Here is an 18,042-nt window from a genome sequence, read left to right on the forward strand (position 1 = left end):
GCCTACTAATCCATAACTATGCCTCTAGATACAGAAAATCTTTTATTGGGATTTAGCAGACTAACTGGAAATGCCCTATATTTATGTTTTGATCTGTGCAGATTCATCTATCACTGAAATGTCAACGTTTATAATGTCAGTGTTGCAGCTGGGAGAGAGGGATAATCAGTCACCCAAGAGACTTTAAAACTGTACCATGAGACAGTATTTAGAATCTGTGACTGTGTAACACAGCTGCAAACTTTATTAAGGAGGAGGAAGAATTTATGCTGGAGAGAAGAATTATAATAGGACCTCACAGGGATTTATACAGATATATTAAAAATTAAATTGAATTGAATTTGATTTTATATTGAGCCTGTCAGACTGAAGACATTCCAAAGAGCTTAAAAAAGCAATGAGTTACTTACCGGTACCAAAATGACTATGCAGACAGCCTTTATACAGAAGAAACGTTTTAAAGCATAATTTTAGACAGTCTTAGATCAGTCCTTCAGCTGCCACCAAAACAATAATGGAACATATATTTTTACATATATAGTATATATATTTAATATATACGATATAAAATATATATTTAAGTATAAACATATTGTACTTGTATTACTTATATTTATATTTATATTCATATCATATATCGCATATTGTATATGACATATTGCATATATAATATTTATTTAAATATTTATATAAGCTTTATAAATATCAAATCTACTTTTAAAGGTTCAAGATAGATAATTTTGTGGCTTTGCTTGCAAATGGCTAGCTTGCAAGTACAGCAGATGTTTGTCTACAGTTGGGAACACAAATTATATATCAACAATAAAAAGACTGGATGATAAGTACCAAGTAAAACTGAATATCTTTCCCCAAAATCCTGTTCAAAGAATTTTTTTTTTTTAACTAAAATTTTTTCATGGAACTGACTGATTTTTCTAAAAACAAAAAGAAAATCCCACACTTTCTAGAGTAAACTTGAAAATAAAGAATTGTTAGATATTTCATTAAAAAGTCAAACTGTTCCTGGAAATAATTATGGGCCTTTTTGTGAACAGCTCTACTAGTCAATGCTGTAGTCCATGCAGGGGGTTTTATAGAGCTTTACAATGCAAGGCAGTTCTTAGGGTCTGCCACAGATTACACAGAATATGTTGAAAAAACAGAAGCAAAATCTATCCTGTCAACTCCCATTGTTATAAGCTACACGGCTTTTGACACTTGAGTGCCCTGTGCACGTGTGGGGAGGAAAAAGTGCCTTTCAGTATCAAATTTCCACCACCTTCCTAGTCTGCTTCAGCCCAAATAACTATCTATGATGCTGATTATAGATTTTTAAAGTAGTTTCTTGCCTTTATACTAATTTGGCTTTATTTTAATGTGTTATTCCATAAAAAGCATATGATTGTAGACAACTAGTAGTTATAATTCAGTAATACAGCCATCTTTTCCAGTGACTTATTTTTTTCTGGATATATTTTTACTATATAAAGGGAAGATTTATAGAGACTGTATTCATTACTCTGATTTTAAGCAAAACCTCTATTTGCCTTAGTGGCAGTTGCAGAAATATGGCTTTGCTGCAGAGCAAGGAATACTTACAGGCTTAGAACACTCATGGTAGCACAGAAGCTGGCTTAAAATGAGGTTGGAGGTTGATATAAGCCTATTATACCTTTGCATAAGTGACCACAGGGTCACCAGATAAAATATCAAATGGCCTATTTCCCAAAATTCAGTGTTTCAGGTGAAATTTTGAAACCTGTAGGAAGTTTATTTGGAAAAAGTACGAACATGTTGAACTGTGGTATAGCAAGTTTGTGTTTGTGTTAGAGGCCAATAGCTAGTAGAGGTAGAGCACTGAACGGTACTAAAGTTGCTGAAGCAAGGATAGTAAAAACAAATGGATTTGAATCACTATGACTTACAGTGAGTGAAACAGAAATGCCAGAGAGCACATAAAAGCTATGGTGTTTCACAGTAGATAACCACCAAAGTGGTACTACCAGCTGACACCCTGTCTTTCCGTGGAACAGGAAGTCGTGTGAACAGAAATGCTAAACAACTTGTGTCTGTGCTCTTGATGTCGTTATTGTTTGCTGTTGTTTTGATTTGGCTTGGTTTTACCACCGCAAGTTGTTAATACGCTCCATTTCCAAGTACGCTGCCTCACTGTGCTCATTTGGGGCTCTGAGTCTACCGACACATTGCCTCCATTAAGAGCCCTTGTATGAATCTGAACTGCAGTAAATGTATAATCCTTGTTGATTGTTAAATTCATATAATTACTACAAACAACAGATTACAGCGGTCTTCTTCAGTATGTCCAGAGCATTTTAGCTAATAAGGGAGGCAGAGAAGCAGTTATGATCTGTGACATACAGTTGTTTCTGGGTGATCTGCTGTGAATATATGTTAGAAATGGTTGGGACCTTGTCCTGAGTGGATTTTTTATCACAAAAGAAGAGATTGCTCAGTGCCAACTTTTCACAGATTGAGTTTGTGAAAAATATTTGCCTGAAAATTCTCTTGGACCTGGGATGTAACTTCTAGTCAAAACTGGAGAAACGGGGAGAGACTTCTGAACCATCAGTAGCATGGTGATTAGAGATGTTGCCAGTGGGGATTAAAGCTCAACAGTCCCTTCAGGAGACTTAATTTTAATGCTCCATTTTCCCAGTAAGTGCTGCAACCAAAGGGCTGTATAGCTGCTTTAGGGTCAGTTCATTCTCATTTCAGTCTGAAACAAGAGTAGATGAGTAGCCGCAGCTATGTTAGAGATGAGAAAACAGGAGAAACAACTGGCCTCTGAGAAATATTTGAAAGGTAAAAGGTCTTTCCATTCTAACTTTACAGAAACAAAATTCACATTTTGTGGCTTCTTCACGTTGCCACAGTAGACATACTGAAATGATGATGTCTGCTGGGGGGGCAACTGCAAGAGCCAAATACACCTGTAGACATTTACCACAAAGGAAAAGGTCCAGAGCCATAAATCTGTCTGTGTATGTAGTCAAGAAAACCAGCAGAGCATACCATCTTCCTCAGAATATATTTACCCCTTTTTTAACTGAGAGACTTAAAATATTTTTGTTTGTTTGCTTTCCCAAATAATGAGAGGAAATAAGGAAGCAGTACAGCAGCAGGTAATATGGAAATTTGTCCTTAGCTAGGGGCTTTATAAGTCCTCGTAAATAATTCTGAAGCTAAATGATCCTTCAAATCGGATACCTCGCTAAGAAAATTGCAGCGTGCTCAGAAGTAAAAGAATCACCAGTGGCATTTGTAAAACTCAGTGAATATCTTGAATTTCTAATAGGGAATTTGACATTTCAAAGTTAGCTTTGATGTTTATAAACAAGATTGCAAAAGTGCGTACTCTGCCAGAGTGTAAGACCACTAGCATTATAGTACTGAGTTTTCAAAAAGCTTTAAACCTCAGGTGCTCAATCTATGATTTATAGGGTGAATCTGGATTGAATCCATAAGAAAGGAAAACCTTCTTGGCATTGAGATTCAGAACCTGACAAACAAACACCTCTTCTTCATTCCTGAGAGCAGCAATGATAAGGTGTTTCAGTGCAGCAGCAGAACTGAGATAGAGCACTGAAAGCTCTGTTAAGTGGCTCTTCTGCTATGTATAACAGAAGGAGATACGCTGATGGCTAGGAGACTTTTTTAAAGGGTTGATTGTTTTGATGTAGTTCTGTTTGATATTAACAAGGAGAACCCCTATCAGCTCTACCAGAGGACATGAGTTTTCCTCTAACAACAGACCAAATGAGGAGTCAACTTGCCTATGCCGCTGCAGTGGCAGTGCAGTGTAAAAATCTCCCTTCTCCCATCCCACAGACAACCCTTTATTATCATTCTGATGGCCAGGGCTGTGTGTCTGAGGAAGGAGAATTGCAGGATTGGAAAGGACAAGGTGAATGTGTTAACGGTGCTTCATAGCATTACAAATGTACCCTGCTGGGATTTTCTCAGAGGGATTGGTGTTATAATAATTGAATCAGTCAGTATGAACTCCTGTGTGTTCATCTTGGCTGCAGAAGATTTTCCCTCTGTGCCTCAAGACAAAGCTCAGGACAGCTGCTAGCCTTAGCATATGACACCAACTGACTTCTGCCAGAGTCATGCTGTGTTGCAAAGAGAGGGAGGCAGACGGTGGCAGGAACTCAGGGAATACTGCAAAGTTGCTGTGCCTTCTCTGATTTAGAGACATTTCTAGGCTTTCCTCACAGGCTTTGAGAACACCTTAGGTTGCACAGACCTATGAAAATAATTCTCCAACTATAGGATATAAACCTCTTCAAGGCATCAGGGTAATGCTATGTTGGGTCACTTGAAATATGTGTGCTTAGGGAAGTGAGAACTGCTTCATTCAACACTGAGGCGACATGCTTGAAGACCTAGATGATCAAGGAAGGAAAGTGTGGGGTCACGTACAAAATTTGCAATAGAGCAGCTAGGCACTCAGCTCCAGGAAATGTGGCCTCTTGTTGTCAGTGAGAAACAGGATGGATCCGAAGACCTTTACAGCTCTAGTTCACTATAACAGATACCTTAAAAATGTCAACCTTTCAAGAATTACTGCTGTTTGAATTCATTTCTAAAGTACTTGACAGATGTTACAGTCAGCTTCATTCTTAGATTCCCTGTGATAAAGACAAGGTTTAACTGATGCTTCTGTTTTTTTCTGTGAGATATTTCTTAAATGCTTCTTATAAATTATTTACAACTAATTCATATTTAATTGTTTAGTAATGAATAACAACTACTATTTATAAATGATAAAATATGCTGTGTGATCGTAAGTCAAAAGTTAACTGAAAGAAACACTAACTGTAGTACTGAAAAAATATAATGGGGAAAAATGCACTCTAGTAGGAACCCTTGTTGTGGTAGCTATATTGACTATTCTTCCAAAAAAAGTAGCAAAAGTGGTGACTGCATCAACTTTTTTGTGATTAGATAATAACTGATGCTTTAGACCACTTATGTAATGAACTCCCTCACCAAGATTAGTTTAAAATCCAAATGTGGCCTAGGTACACAAATCTTAACAAGTCCAAAATAAACATGGAGGATACATGAATCATCTTGGTTGATGGTTCCGAGAGCAGATCAGGAAAATCTTACTGATTTCTATGGCGCTGGACCAAAAGCCAGGTAATACATGGAAGCTTTTATTTGGTGTTTGAGGATGCTGCAATTGGAATTTTGAAGTTTCACAAGGGCCAAAACATAAGGACTAAGAAAGTTCTTCCCAAATGTGTTGAAATGGATCTCATTTTTATGTTTCAAGGAAGAGTGAGCAAGAGCCTTACCTACCACCAAGATCTACAGCGCAACTGCAGGGGTCATTTGCACTTTCCACAGTGCCATGACAATAAATTCCTTGGGACTCCCAGGGGAAGATCACGTAAGTGTCTAGATTATTCCACAGCTGGCTGCCCATGATTTTCAAAGAGTTGTTTTGGAGTGGGGATGCCAGGAGGGCTATGGCACTACGGACATGTTCCTTTACACAGGAAGCATCTGTGCTTTGGAGTATGAGAGGAAATGACCAACACCTGTATTGGCAACTCAGCAACACCTTCTGCTGCTCCAGCCCCAGAACAAAGGGCCTCCTCAAGGCCAGTGGTCTCACAATATAAATCTCTTGCTGTAAGTTTATGAGGAAAGTGCAACCAGCCACTGTTGAGAACTGCTATTTTTTACATATGCTGAAAATGTCAGAATCAAATTGAACTTGGGCATTAGGATGATGATTTATGCTAGTTAGTGTAATACTAACAGTTGACTGCTCTTGATTTATGAGATCCTTATCTGTTTTGGCTTTGTTGTTTTTTTTTTTGAAAGGCAACACATAGTTTGGTTTTCTTGAAGAACTTTTTCCCCTCATCTTTTCCTAATTTCTTTTCTTCTAGGAGTTTGTCCTCATCTTTATGTCATATCTGAAGCTCTTTCTGCCACTGTTCAGAAAATAACTTAATTTTTAAATTTTAAAATAATACAGAAATAATACAGAAATAGATACAGCAACACAGCACAAATTTCAGAGACATTATTCTAGAATTGGCAGTGTTTAGAGATAATTTTTTAACATGTTGATAGAAGACTGTTATGAATTGGTAGTCAGAGGTTACTTTCTTGCTGCTGACATAGGAAAGAAATACATGACCCTGCAAGGCAGCAGGTGTAGGTATCTGTTGTAAAACACCTTTCAATTCCTGCTGGGGTCTAACTTAGGCATCTTACTGTTGGCCTTCCTTACATTCTGTGTGCTGATGAACCAGCAAAGTGTGTGTATGAAAGGTATTCACTTTTTCAGTTTTTACAGGGAATGCTAAAAGTAAAGTCATTGGGATGAAGTACCGAAAAGGCAAAATGCTGCAATGAAGAAGCAGAAGTTTGTGCTCTTCTCTTTTGCTTCAGTAGTATTATTACTGTAGTATTGGAGATCCTGCAGGTACAGACAATTGTACCCAGAAAAATCCAAGCCTGAGTAACACAACAATAAAGATATCAATTAATCTGGATAGAGGAGAGGCTACATTTCTGGATAGGAATAAAGGGGAGCTACCTGCATGGAAGTAAGCACCAGTGGCTAAAGGCATTTCCAGCCTTGCTCTGCTGCTGCTCCAACCTGGCAACATAGTTCAGATCCATCACAAAAAAGGGGGCTATGCTGTCTCCAGAAGGAGACCAGCCTGTCTGCAGACAGGGGAAACAGATGTTGCAACCACCTGTGCAAATACACCAAAGACTGTCTCAAAGCACAGGAGTTAGTGCTGTAAGTTCTGGACTGAACTTCACGTTCAAGCATGCTTAGGTAGCTGGCTGGAACACTATTATGGCCACTAGTGCCGTACCTTAAACAAAAAATCTCTCCTCTATTGAGAAGTCTGCCCAAAGCCCAGTGGTGTGTGGGCATGTTTTCCAGGACTGCAGTATTTCTCAGCTAAGGGAAATGCTTTGAATTATCATAAAAATTTCAGTTCACTGGGTATATTTTCTATCCACATAGTGACAACTCTATGGGCAATTAACTCTAAAATCATGTTTAATCTACCATCAAAATTTTTTTTTCATTGTCAAACTTTCCTTTATAAAACCAGCAATAATGAGGTCACCAAATAAAGTGAATTACATGGGACAACATATGGAAGAATGTTTTATGGTTTACTAGAGGAAGTGAACGCAGGAAAAATAATAGGGCTAGCAAGTCCAAAGAAACAAACAGACCTTCTGATTGGCATTGGAAAGAAAGAATATTTATTTACTATTTTTCTTTGAGAGAACTGGAGGTGGAATCTTGACCTAGAAATTCAATATGTAGGGAAAAAAACACATGTTGTGTGAAGATTTATGTGAAATGAGTCAACCTGTATCTTATGTTCAATCCTGGCTGAAGTCATTGTCTTTAGGAATGCAAATAAGGGACTTGAAAGCTTGACGGAATCTTAAGAGATCATCTATTATATCCCTCTGACAGATGCTTCTTGAATTTCTTTCTAAACCTCCCTAGGCAGTCAGTTCCAGTCCTACACTATCCTTATTGCTAAAAATATTTCATAATGTCTAGTGTGAATCTGCCTTGTTGTGATTTAAACTTATTATGTTTGTCTTATGCAGCACTGACATGGAGATGTAGAACAAATTATGCCCTTCCTTTTTGCAATGGCCTCTTATGAATCTGAAGATTGTTACAACTGCTTTCCTAGTAGTCTTCCCTTCTAGGCTAAACAATCCTAATTCACTCAATCTTCCTCTGTGAGCAAATTTTCTAGACCTAATATCCTGCCTCTTATTCCCCCTGGACTCTTCAGCTGGCTCACAATCTTTCTGGAAGTGTGGCACTCAAAACAAAGTACAGTATTTTAGCTAAGGCCTAGCATTTGCAGCAGAGCAAAAGGATTATTTAGTATCTCTGCTTTTGTTTCTGCATCCCAGCATACAACTTGCATCTCCTGCATCAGCAGGGCATTGCTACAGTACTGACCATATGACCCACTGCATCCTCAGATTCTTTGCTTTGGAGCAGCTGCCTAAAGAATTCCATATTCTGTATTTGTGCAATTAAACATTTCTGCCAGATTTCACTTTTCTCTATGGAAGAAAGTTCTATTTTTTCTTACTCTCATCTTCAGACTGAAGTTATTTTCTTTAGATACCATTCTGAACTCTAGTCTGTCCTCCAGCAAACACTTAAGGGGAGGGACAGGTATCATCTTGTGCTGGTTTTGGCTGAGATACAGTTAATTTTCTTTATTTTGGGGTTTGTGTTGAAAACAATGTTGATAACACAGGAATGTTTTCACTACTGCTGAGCAGTGCTTACACAGAGTCAAGGCCTTTTCTGCTTCTCACCCCACCCCACCAGCGAGTAGGCTGGGGGGGCACAAGAAGCTGGGAGGGGACACAGCCAGGACAGCTGACCCCAACTGACCAAAGGCATATTCCATACCATGGGATGTCATGCTCAGTGTATAAAGCTGGGGGAAGAAGAAAGAAGGGGGGCATGTTCAGAGTGACAATGTATGTCTTCCCAAGTAACTGTTAGGTGTGACGGAGCCCTGCTTTCCTGGAGATGGCTGAACACCTGCCTGCCGATGGGAAGCAGTGAATGAATTCCTTGTTTTGCTTTGCTTGCATGCACGGTTTTTGCTTTACCTGTTAAATTGTCTTTATCTCAACCTATGAGTTTTCTCCCTTTTACTCTTCTGATTCTCTCCCCCATCCCACTGGGGAGGAGTGAGTGAGCGGCTGGGTGGTGCTTAGTTGCTGGTTGGGGTTAAACCATGACACATCTGTAAATTTACTAAGCATATTTCTGTTTCATTGTCCTAACCAGTAACGGTAGTTTTGGATAGCAGCAAAAGTAGGCATCTCCACTTAATACTTATGTCATTTTGATATTGAACCACTGGTGAATGTCAGTGACATTTCTCAAGCAGTCTTTCACTCACCTTATAGTATTTCCATCTGGCAAATTTCTGGGCTTGGTTAGGACAGTAATACATGTGACTATAAATGCCTTGCTCATCAAGATGTATGCACCTAGGGAGTGATTCAGCCATGTGCACATACACAGCTAGTGCCATTTGGACACCTGAAAGTATTTCCAAAGACCTGGAAGATAAGACACAAAGCCAATGGGAGACTTGCACTACTTTGGAGCAGTATTTGAAGAGTGGGCAAGACAACCTAAAAAACCTAAAAAAGCAATGCCTCAAGTTAGAAGGAGCTGGATACTGTTCTCCTTGGTCCTCTTTGCTCAGACTGTTAGACAGATATAAAAAAATTCAGGTGAGCCTCACATGACTTCCCTGTTCTGTTGTACTCCTTCCCAAACAGCTGTCTCGAATGATTAAGAACACCAAACACTAACTGTAATTGGGCAACAAACCTTTTGCTTATGATTTATTTTATGTAAACAGTGTTCAAGGCCAAGTTGAGTGTGATTAGAGCAGGTGGACGTCCCTGGCCGAGGAGGTGATTGCTCATTCCCAATGAGCACCTTAGCATGCCTGTGGGGAAAAGAAGCTTCCAGAGGGCAAGGTGGTGCCAACAGGCAGAGAAAGATGGATATTGCTTGGACAACCTGATGCTGCCTGATTGATCTGGGGCAGTATGTGCCCAAGGTAAATGTTAACAATTTCCATTGGACAACACATTATTTCCTCAATAGATCTAAAGGCACACGAAGCTGGGGGGCCAGCGGGGTGGGGGGAGTGAATGATGATTGTAGCGTGCAGTCTCTTGTGCTAAATTGCTTTGGTACTAAAGGAAGGGCAGGAAGGTGAAGTGTTAGGAGTTTATAAAACAGTTGTGGGAGAGATCAAAGGAAGTACAGACCAGCTGAGCTGCAGACCACCTGAAATCCATATTGGGTGAAGTATAGAACCAGTGTATACAGGGTCAAACATGTAAGGGAAGAGCTGACATGGCTTTGTAAGAAGAAATTCTGTCATGTCAGTCTATGGGAGGGTTTTGGTTGGTTTGATTGCTTGTCTTTTGGAGCCCAGTTAAGAAGTGAAGAAAGGGTATCTGGTTAATGCAGTTAAGCTGTGTATATGAAAGGTTTTCCTAAGTTAGTTCAACAAAGACTCTTAAGGCCTGTAAACAGCCCTGGGATAAAAAGGAGGTCTTTGAATGTATAAAAGATCAAAGGGTGTGACTAAATGTCTGTAACAGAGTTCAACAGGTTTCTGTACTGTCCAGCTCAGTCACAAGTGACCTAGAAAAGGGAATGGATGACAAACTGACAGTTTTTTAATGATATATGAGGGCCAACTCAGAAGAGCTGCATATGGGTTTTAGAAGGCAATAAAATAGATGAAATTTAGCATAGGTAATTGTGAAGTCATGCATGCAGATAAAATCAATCTGAATTTCATATATAACATTCTCTGAGCAAACCATTACCACTCAGTTGAGACCTTGATATTTTCATGGAACTATTATAAACTCAGCTTAATGCTTAGCAGCAGGTAGAAAACCAAAAATAATGTCAGAAATTACTTGAGAAAAATAGAGACTAGAACAGAACATAAGTTACAGTGAAATCTGTGGTTCACTCCATCTTGTATGTTGTGTATCCTTAGAAAGTGTGTAACAGAACTGGAAAAATATTAGCAAAGAGCAGCAAGAGTGAGCAAAGGTTTGGAATAATGTCTTTACAAGGAACAACAAAGTATGCTAGGACTATCAACTTTGAAAGAGGAAACAGAGGAAGAATAGGACATAGATCAATTGTTCACTGTCTCTCCCAATATTCTATTCTCACAGAAGACATTAAATAGAGCTTGCAGTTTACAGGAAACAAAACAAAGGACACAGATCTTCACACTTATGGTTAACATGAAGAACTCCTTTGTTACAGGAAGCTGTAAATACTGACAGTTTACAATAGGGTTCAAGAGTTCAAGTTCATAGCAGAAAAATCCATTGAGAGTTGCTAAATATATAGAAGCTATTTCTGGAAGTCCCAGTATTACATGTGATTGGAGCCTGGGGGTGTATATAGGGTAAATATTACCACGTGCTTCCCCTATTCTTGTATTTTTTTTCTAAACCTATCTGCTTTAAGCAAGTGTCAAAGACAGGATGGGCTTTGGGTATAACCCACTATGAATGTTATCTAATGATGAAAGAGAGATGTTTCCTAGGGACCTGGAGAAACTGTGTAAGATTGGCAGTCACCTGAGTTACAATTTATAGTCAGTGAGCAGGGGTTGAGAATAAACCTGGAAAAAAGGAGGTGCCTTGCAAAGACATAGCGGTAGGAGGGAGATATTTTAAAATCCTTTTTTATCTTTATACTATCTTCTGTAGTCTGAAAAAATACCTATTATAATTTCTGTTGAAATAAAACCTGATCTATTACTAGAAAAACACTTCTGTTCTTTTTGGAGTACTCAATTCTGAGGCAAAGACCTAGTCTGCCCCTGTCAAAGGTTTATCTGACTTAGTCCTATCATACCACTATGTCTTCTGTCCTGGGTAATCCTAACAGTTTCACACAAAAACCTTTCTTTGCCTGCTGTCCTGACTTGGCAATATACAGCATACTGTGGGACTGCAATACATTGCAGTGATAAATTTGTAAGAACAGAATCACAGATTTTTTTAATGATAAAATAACCTTAACTATGGAAGACACATAAGCAATGCCTACTTTCCAATAACTTCCAAAATTATGGTGATTTCTTTAATGGGTTCCTTAGACTTCACCATCACAAATTGCTACTCAAGAAGAATAAAGTTTGCATCTCTGCAACAATGTGATGTCAGCCATGGCTGGGATATTTTGACAGGGAAAGCAAAAATTGAGTAATAAAAATGGGGTGAGATTAAATAATAGAAAATGTGGAGTTATGTACTTACAAAAATATCTGGTATGTGCTAAAGCTCACCACTTCGAAATAGGTAAGGAGGATGACATCTCTGCAATGCTTCTATGTAACAGGGTGACAAGCTCCTGGTATACACAAGAAAGGTATTTTCAACTAAGAGAAAAAGCTTAGATGAAGACACTAGTTACGTGCAATCTATGAACAATTCTTGGCAGGCAAGTTCAAGAAAGAGTGACTGAATACAGAATAAATGCAACGATGGAAAAGACTGGAGCATGGGAGGGCTTGTGATAAAAGAGTAAAAAAGCTTGGCTAGTTTAGTGAACAGAAGACTGAGTAAGACTGTGTAAAGGTAGGTGTGGAATAGCGAGAAGGGAGAACTGTTAATTAAGCTAGAACTCAGTTTATTTAAGAACTCAAAGTTGGAACTACCCTTGAAAATAACTAAATTGCAAAACAGAAGGGAGTCCCAAAATATTACTGAAGAGAGGGTTAAGGATGGCTCTCAAATCAGAGTAAAGGAAGCAAAAATCCACTCTAAAACTACTGCTTTTGAGATTAAGGGTGATTTATGAAAATAATGGTTTGATATGGTGCCTACAGTAGCAGGAGATTGGAGCAGACAGCACAGGGTATTCACTTTAACATAATGATTTTCAGCCTAGGAGTCACAAGTCATCCTCCTAGAATTAAGCAGGCTCGAACTTGAGTTTGATCTGTGTTACAATTTTTGGAATGATATGTGCATGTTAACCCCTCTGTTAATTGCAGCCATGGAAAAGATACGAGGTTGTTAAAGTTAAGTCAAACTTTAGTCTTGTTTATTCTCATGTGATCCAAATGAAATGCAAAATACACATCAGTGCAGAATTTGGATTTGCCATCGTCAAATTTTAACAAAGAAGAGGTCATCCCTGAACTAGGAGTTTACAAAGTCATTAGCACATTAATGACTTAGGCTGGACCTTGCTGTTATTGAAATCACTGAATACTCCTGGTTTACCTTGATGGTAAAAAGATCTAGTTACTAAAATTTACTTTACCATTTACTGAATTCTACTGCTTTTTGAAGCAAGTTTGCTTAGAATGGTGTTCTGTTATAAACTATACTTAATGCTGTAGTGTGGAATTAAATATGAGGGGATACTTCTTGAAGTGACATGCACACTTTTTAAAGTGTGTTTAAAGAAAGAGGAACAACAAAATAATTAGATACATCTAAATGTTATTATGTAGATTACTAGTGCAATAGACAGCCATTTAGCCTCCTGAGTATATCCAGTATTACCAAAGTATATTGGCAACTTCTTATTCCTAACAAGAGCTGGTCTCCCCATCAAGGTGAGCTACAGTAAAAGTCACCTCTGTAACACTGACATCTTGGCCAAGTATTGAAGTTCAAGGTCAAGTCAAAAGTTGCTTTCAAAATAAACAATATGTATGGGCATATTTTTAGAAACAAAGATTGCTGCCTGAATGCACTGCAGTGGATTAATACATTGCTTTAATAGACTGGCCCTCTGCCTCTAAAGCTAATTTAAATTCTACCAAGAACAAAAGGATTAAAAATCTTTCTGATTTGTCAAGGGTGAAGGATGGTCACCAGAAAACTGAGTCAAAGGATTTAGGTTTAGCTGTTAGTAATACACATCAGACAAAATCAGGGCTCTGTGCTCAGAAATCAAATTCGTGACAGAAGAAAACAGTGCTAAGACAGTATGGCTGGGATAACTTAAAAAGGCAATCTATGTGCAGTTGTGGTAAAGTGAAAAGGCACAAAATTTTTAAAAGGCTAATGTTGTGTTATTCAGTATTTAAATGTATAAGAAAACACATTTTTCAGGCTTGCTTACTGCAGCCAACAGAGATCTATAGAAGTGCGAAAAAAGTTGTTTGCTAAAGGCAGAACAAGGCTGGAAAACAGAGTTCGTACCTGGTTCTGTATTACCTACTCTAGCTCCATGTTGATCTGGGCAAGGCTACCTGGATATGGATATGGTGGGCTTTTTACTTCACCTGTTGAGGAAAAAGAGAGACAATTTTTATTATACATGCCTTTTCCCAAACTGTAGAAGAGGTTGTTTGTTTTTTGGGGTTCAATAAAAGTTAATTCCACATTGTTAAATGTCAGTAAGCATTCTACAGTGGTATCTGTGACAGGTTTTCTTCTGGGAAATCAGAGACTAGCACCTCTCTAGATTAGCAGGATTCACAGTGGCAGGACTGGTGTGAGAGGGCTTGGAGGTATTTTGAATGAAATATCTAGACCTGCTCTGCCTTTGTAATGGTGTCATTGATAGTTCTTACATAGCACCAGGTATGAAGTGTAGCTCAAATACTGTGGCTGCCTGATGCAGTACAACACTATGATAAGAGACAAAAGGACTTAAGTGTAGCAAAGGGAATGAAACAATGAACAGACAAGGAAACATTAAGTCACTTCAGAAGTTGTTAACAGGGGTCCTTCATATGCAAGATTTACTCTTGACTTCAGTGAATTGTGACTTGTGCCCCAACTAATGCAAATCTCAGGTTAAGGGGAAAAAACCTGTTAAATCCTGCACTGGAAAGAATTAGTCCTCAGCACCTTTTGGTGTGAAATAAAATAAGGGAGCATGCATAGATATTCCCATAGGGGTTTTCCTTCTTGTGACAATGAAAAGGATGCATCACTGCAGAGAACCCATTATTCTGTAACTCTTGTTTGTGAAGAGGCAAAGGAGTTCCTAGTTCTTCGAATCTGAGGACAACTATGCTTTTTAAGTCTGAAAATGGGAGGAAGGATTTCTTAGGGCAGAAATGATTGGCTCTTCTCTGCCATATTCTCTGTTGCTGAAGGAATCTGAGTAGGAATGGTTCTTTCTTTGTCATCCTTGCCAAAAAGGGGTTTCCTGTCCTAAGAAGCTGTCTTCCTTTGTGCTGTTGTCATCAGGTGCTTTGTGGATCTAGCGGGAAGATGGGACTACCAAAGATTTTTTTTCACTGTTTTCACCCCCTTTCTAACAACATATTAGATTTAAAAAGCAACATTCCTGCTATACCATTGGCTACTTTAATTTTTTCTTTTCAAAGCTAGGGTCAGAGAGGAAGCCACACTTCCCCACAACTCAGCTGACTGAGTTAAACTTCAGGACTTACCACAATACACAGAAGCAAGATAGCAGTTTTCAAAAATGAAAGAATTTTGCACCACTAGCAACCTCCATTGCTATAATTCACTGTCAGGGTAGGGGCATCCCTGGTAGCAACATTGACAGCTGTAGCATGGGCATCCTGTAGGCAATATTACCTCTGTGAGTGAAAGTTCTTAAACACCATATCATTGTCTATGCTATGCACAGTTATTACACCCTTAGAAACCATACTAGAAGTGGATTGCAGCAACAGAGTTCAATCTTGGTAAGCACTTAGAAAGTCAAATAATCAAACGAGGCTAAAATCCTGCTGCCATCAAGGGTGGAGTGGGAGGACATGATACCACATTGAAGGTGATTTGTCTTTCTGCATCTGAGCTGCTTGTCTCAGATCAAAGGGCAGAAGCTAAATGAAATAAAGGAACTTACTGAAATTTAAGGAATGCTGTCATCTTATAATAATAATGAAAAATCAAACTAATGTTGTATTTGGCACTCAGAGATTTCAGATGATCAATTTTACCCTTCACAATACCCCAATGAGATAAAGAAGTGCATTCATATGGAGAGAATAAAAAACTAGATCTCATTACATCTGTTTATGTCGTGTAGTCTCAGGTTTATTATTCCTTTGTGTTTGCCCCCAGACAAATGTGTGTTACAATAGCATTTGAAGGTATATAGTGGGATTACACATGAATACACAAATTTGTGCAGGTGATAAAGGGAAAAAAAGAAAGGTAAAAGACAGAAGGAGAAGGAAGGTGGTAAGCATGAATGTTGGCCCTACTATTTCCACTGTTTCAACATGTTCCCTAATGTTGGTAAAAATTTTTCTTTCTCTCACAACCTAAACAACTTTGTTTTATTTTTTTATTGTATCTGTCAAAGAAGTTTGACATTTAATAGATATTTTTCTATAATTATGCCTACATTGCTTTGTACTTTGGAAACCTGCAGTAAATAATGAATACTGAACCTAGAAAGACAGGTGGTACTTAAACATCTGTATGGTGTATTGCTTGACTGCTAGAGGGAGCAAAGATATGAAGAATACTAACTCATAATGATGTACATACAGAGAATATAGTCATAAGGATTTCTGGCAAGCTTTCAGTATAAATTACCCTCAAGAGATTGCAAGCTCTCACAGAATGTGTATATCCAGACAGTCAGTGCTGGTAGATCAGCTATTAACATAGTCTTTGCTTTAAGACAGCTGAAAGAAAAGTGTATGAAATAAAGAAAGCTCTTTATTTGACCTTCACAGTTGTCATAAAAACTTCAATCTAGATAGTCAGAAATTTTTCAGGCACTGAAAGAGTTGTTTTCTCTTGAATCCTCATCTTTGATTGGATCTTCTCACAAAGTCATGCAAGTTCAGCGTGATAGTGATCTTTGTGACAGATTTTGAATGCACAGTGGTGTTAAACAGGGGTGTGTTCTGGCAGTAACTCTCTTCAGTACAGAATTTCCTTTGCTTTTAAATCATGTTTTCTCTCTGTTCCTCAACAGGTACATTTCCACACAAAAATTGGATGCAAAACCAAGTGCCTGCTGATTGGTGAACACATTTTATACTGACATCACCACACTCAGTGCATATAAAGATGGTGAATGTTAAAGCCTTTGAGTGCCTTTCTATTAACTTGCAATGTGTTTGAACTAATTGTCCATCTAAGGAAAAAACCTTGACTATATGCCAGCTATATTAGTTGGTCTGAAAGTAGATGTACAACAGTAGCTTTACATGTGTTTTACTTTGTCATTTGGTCAGGTTCAGATAACTTATTGCTAGATATTGAGATTAATTCTCCCATTAAAAAGGTAACTGTAAAAGTTCAGTCAAGTAGTAAGGTGTCTACGGGAAAGTAGCCAATGAAGACTGAACACCAAGATCCATACTATGAGATGTGCATTGTGCTATAGTATAGTAGGACATGGAAAACTTGTAGTAAGAATGAACAAAGACTGATCACCTTCTCAGTGGGAAAGGTGGAGTCTTTCCTGCATCATGAGAGTCCACCATTGCTTAAAGGATGTGAGAAATCAAAGCTATATAGCCTGATAAGAATTTTTATTTAAAGATATATCCTTTATCCTGTTTACTTGCTTCTTTGTGAAGCTGCTTGTTTGTGAAAGTTCAAAGTATTAAAAATTTCTAAGAATTTCCTGACTACATCTTTCATGTCAATGATAATTAATCTATATTTTTTACAGCTCAGTGGGCTATCTCTAAAATGTGTCTTTGTAAATTAAAAAGTATCACTTTTCTGATAAGATAAAAAATGGAATAATATACCTTTTTTTAACTTGCTGGCAAAGAATCATGTACACTTTGTTCTTCATTTAAATAGTGCCATCCTAGGCATTCATGCAGAAAGATATTTTTCCCCCTTTCCCTGCTGTTCTTGGCTTTTAAATTGCCTACTTGAAAAAAGCTAGGAATTTCTGTTGCACTCTAGGAATATTACATGACCAAAACTCAGTCCAGGCTGAGTTTCTATTATCTAGACAAAAAAACCTGAAAATAAAATTTTCTTTATAGTGGAAGATCAATTCTATTTTTAGTATACTGGTCATATTAGCATGAATGGTTAAAAGGAAACAAGAATTATATGAGGTTTTGGGGTTGGTTTTTGGTTTTGGTTTTGGTTTTGGTTTAAATGTTTTCTAACCTTGTCAGCCTAGTCCTTTCACTCCAGCTACAAAGGTTGTAATTTGTGGAAGAAACATAAAATTAAAGCTGGCACCCAATTGACTGTGTCATATGTTTAGCATTGCTGCCAGTCAGTACCATCTTTGACATGGTGATTTGTTACACTTCCCTCTCCTTATCTCCACATCACCTCCTTCTGAATTTTGTTCTGTGCAACATAGCACAACCTCATCTGGAGAAACCATCCAAATTGCTTGTATTTTCCTGGGATTGATTTTGTAGCATCTGTAGTAGAAGTGGTAGTTTGCTCAGTGTGCTCACTAAGCAACCCAGAATTGATTTAAGATGGACCCGGTCCAAGTAGATCAATTCAGGGCATAGTGACCTA

Source organism: Aptenodytes patagonicus, chromosome Z, assembly GCF_965638725.1.
Source record: "Aptenodytes patagonicus chromosome Z, bAptPat1.pri.cur, whole genome shotgun sequence".
NCBI lineage: Eukaryota > Metazoa > Chordata > Aves > Sphenisciformes > Spheniscidae > Aptenodytes > Aptenodytes patagonicus.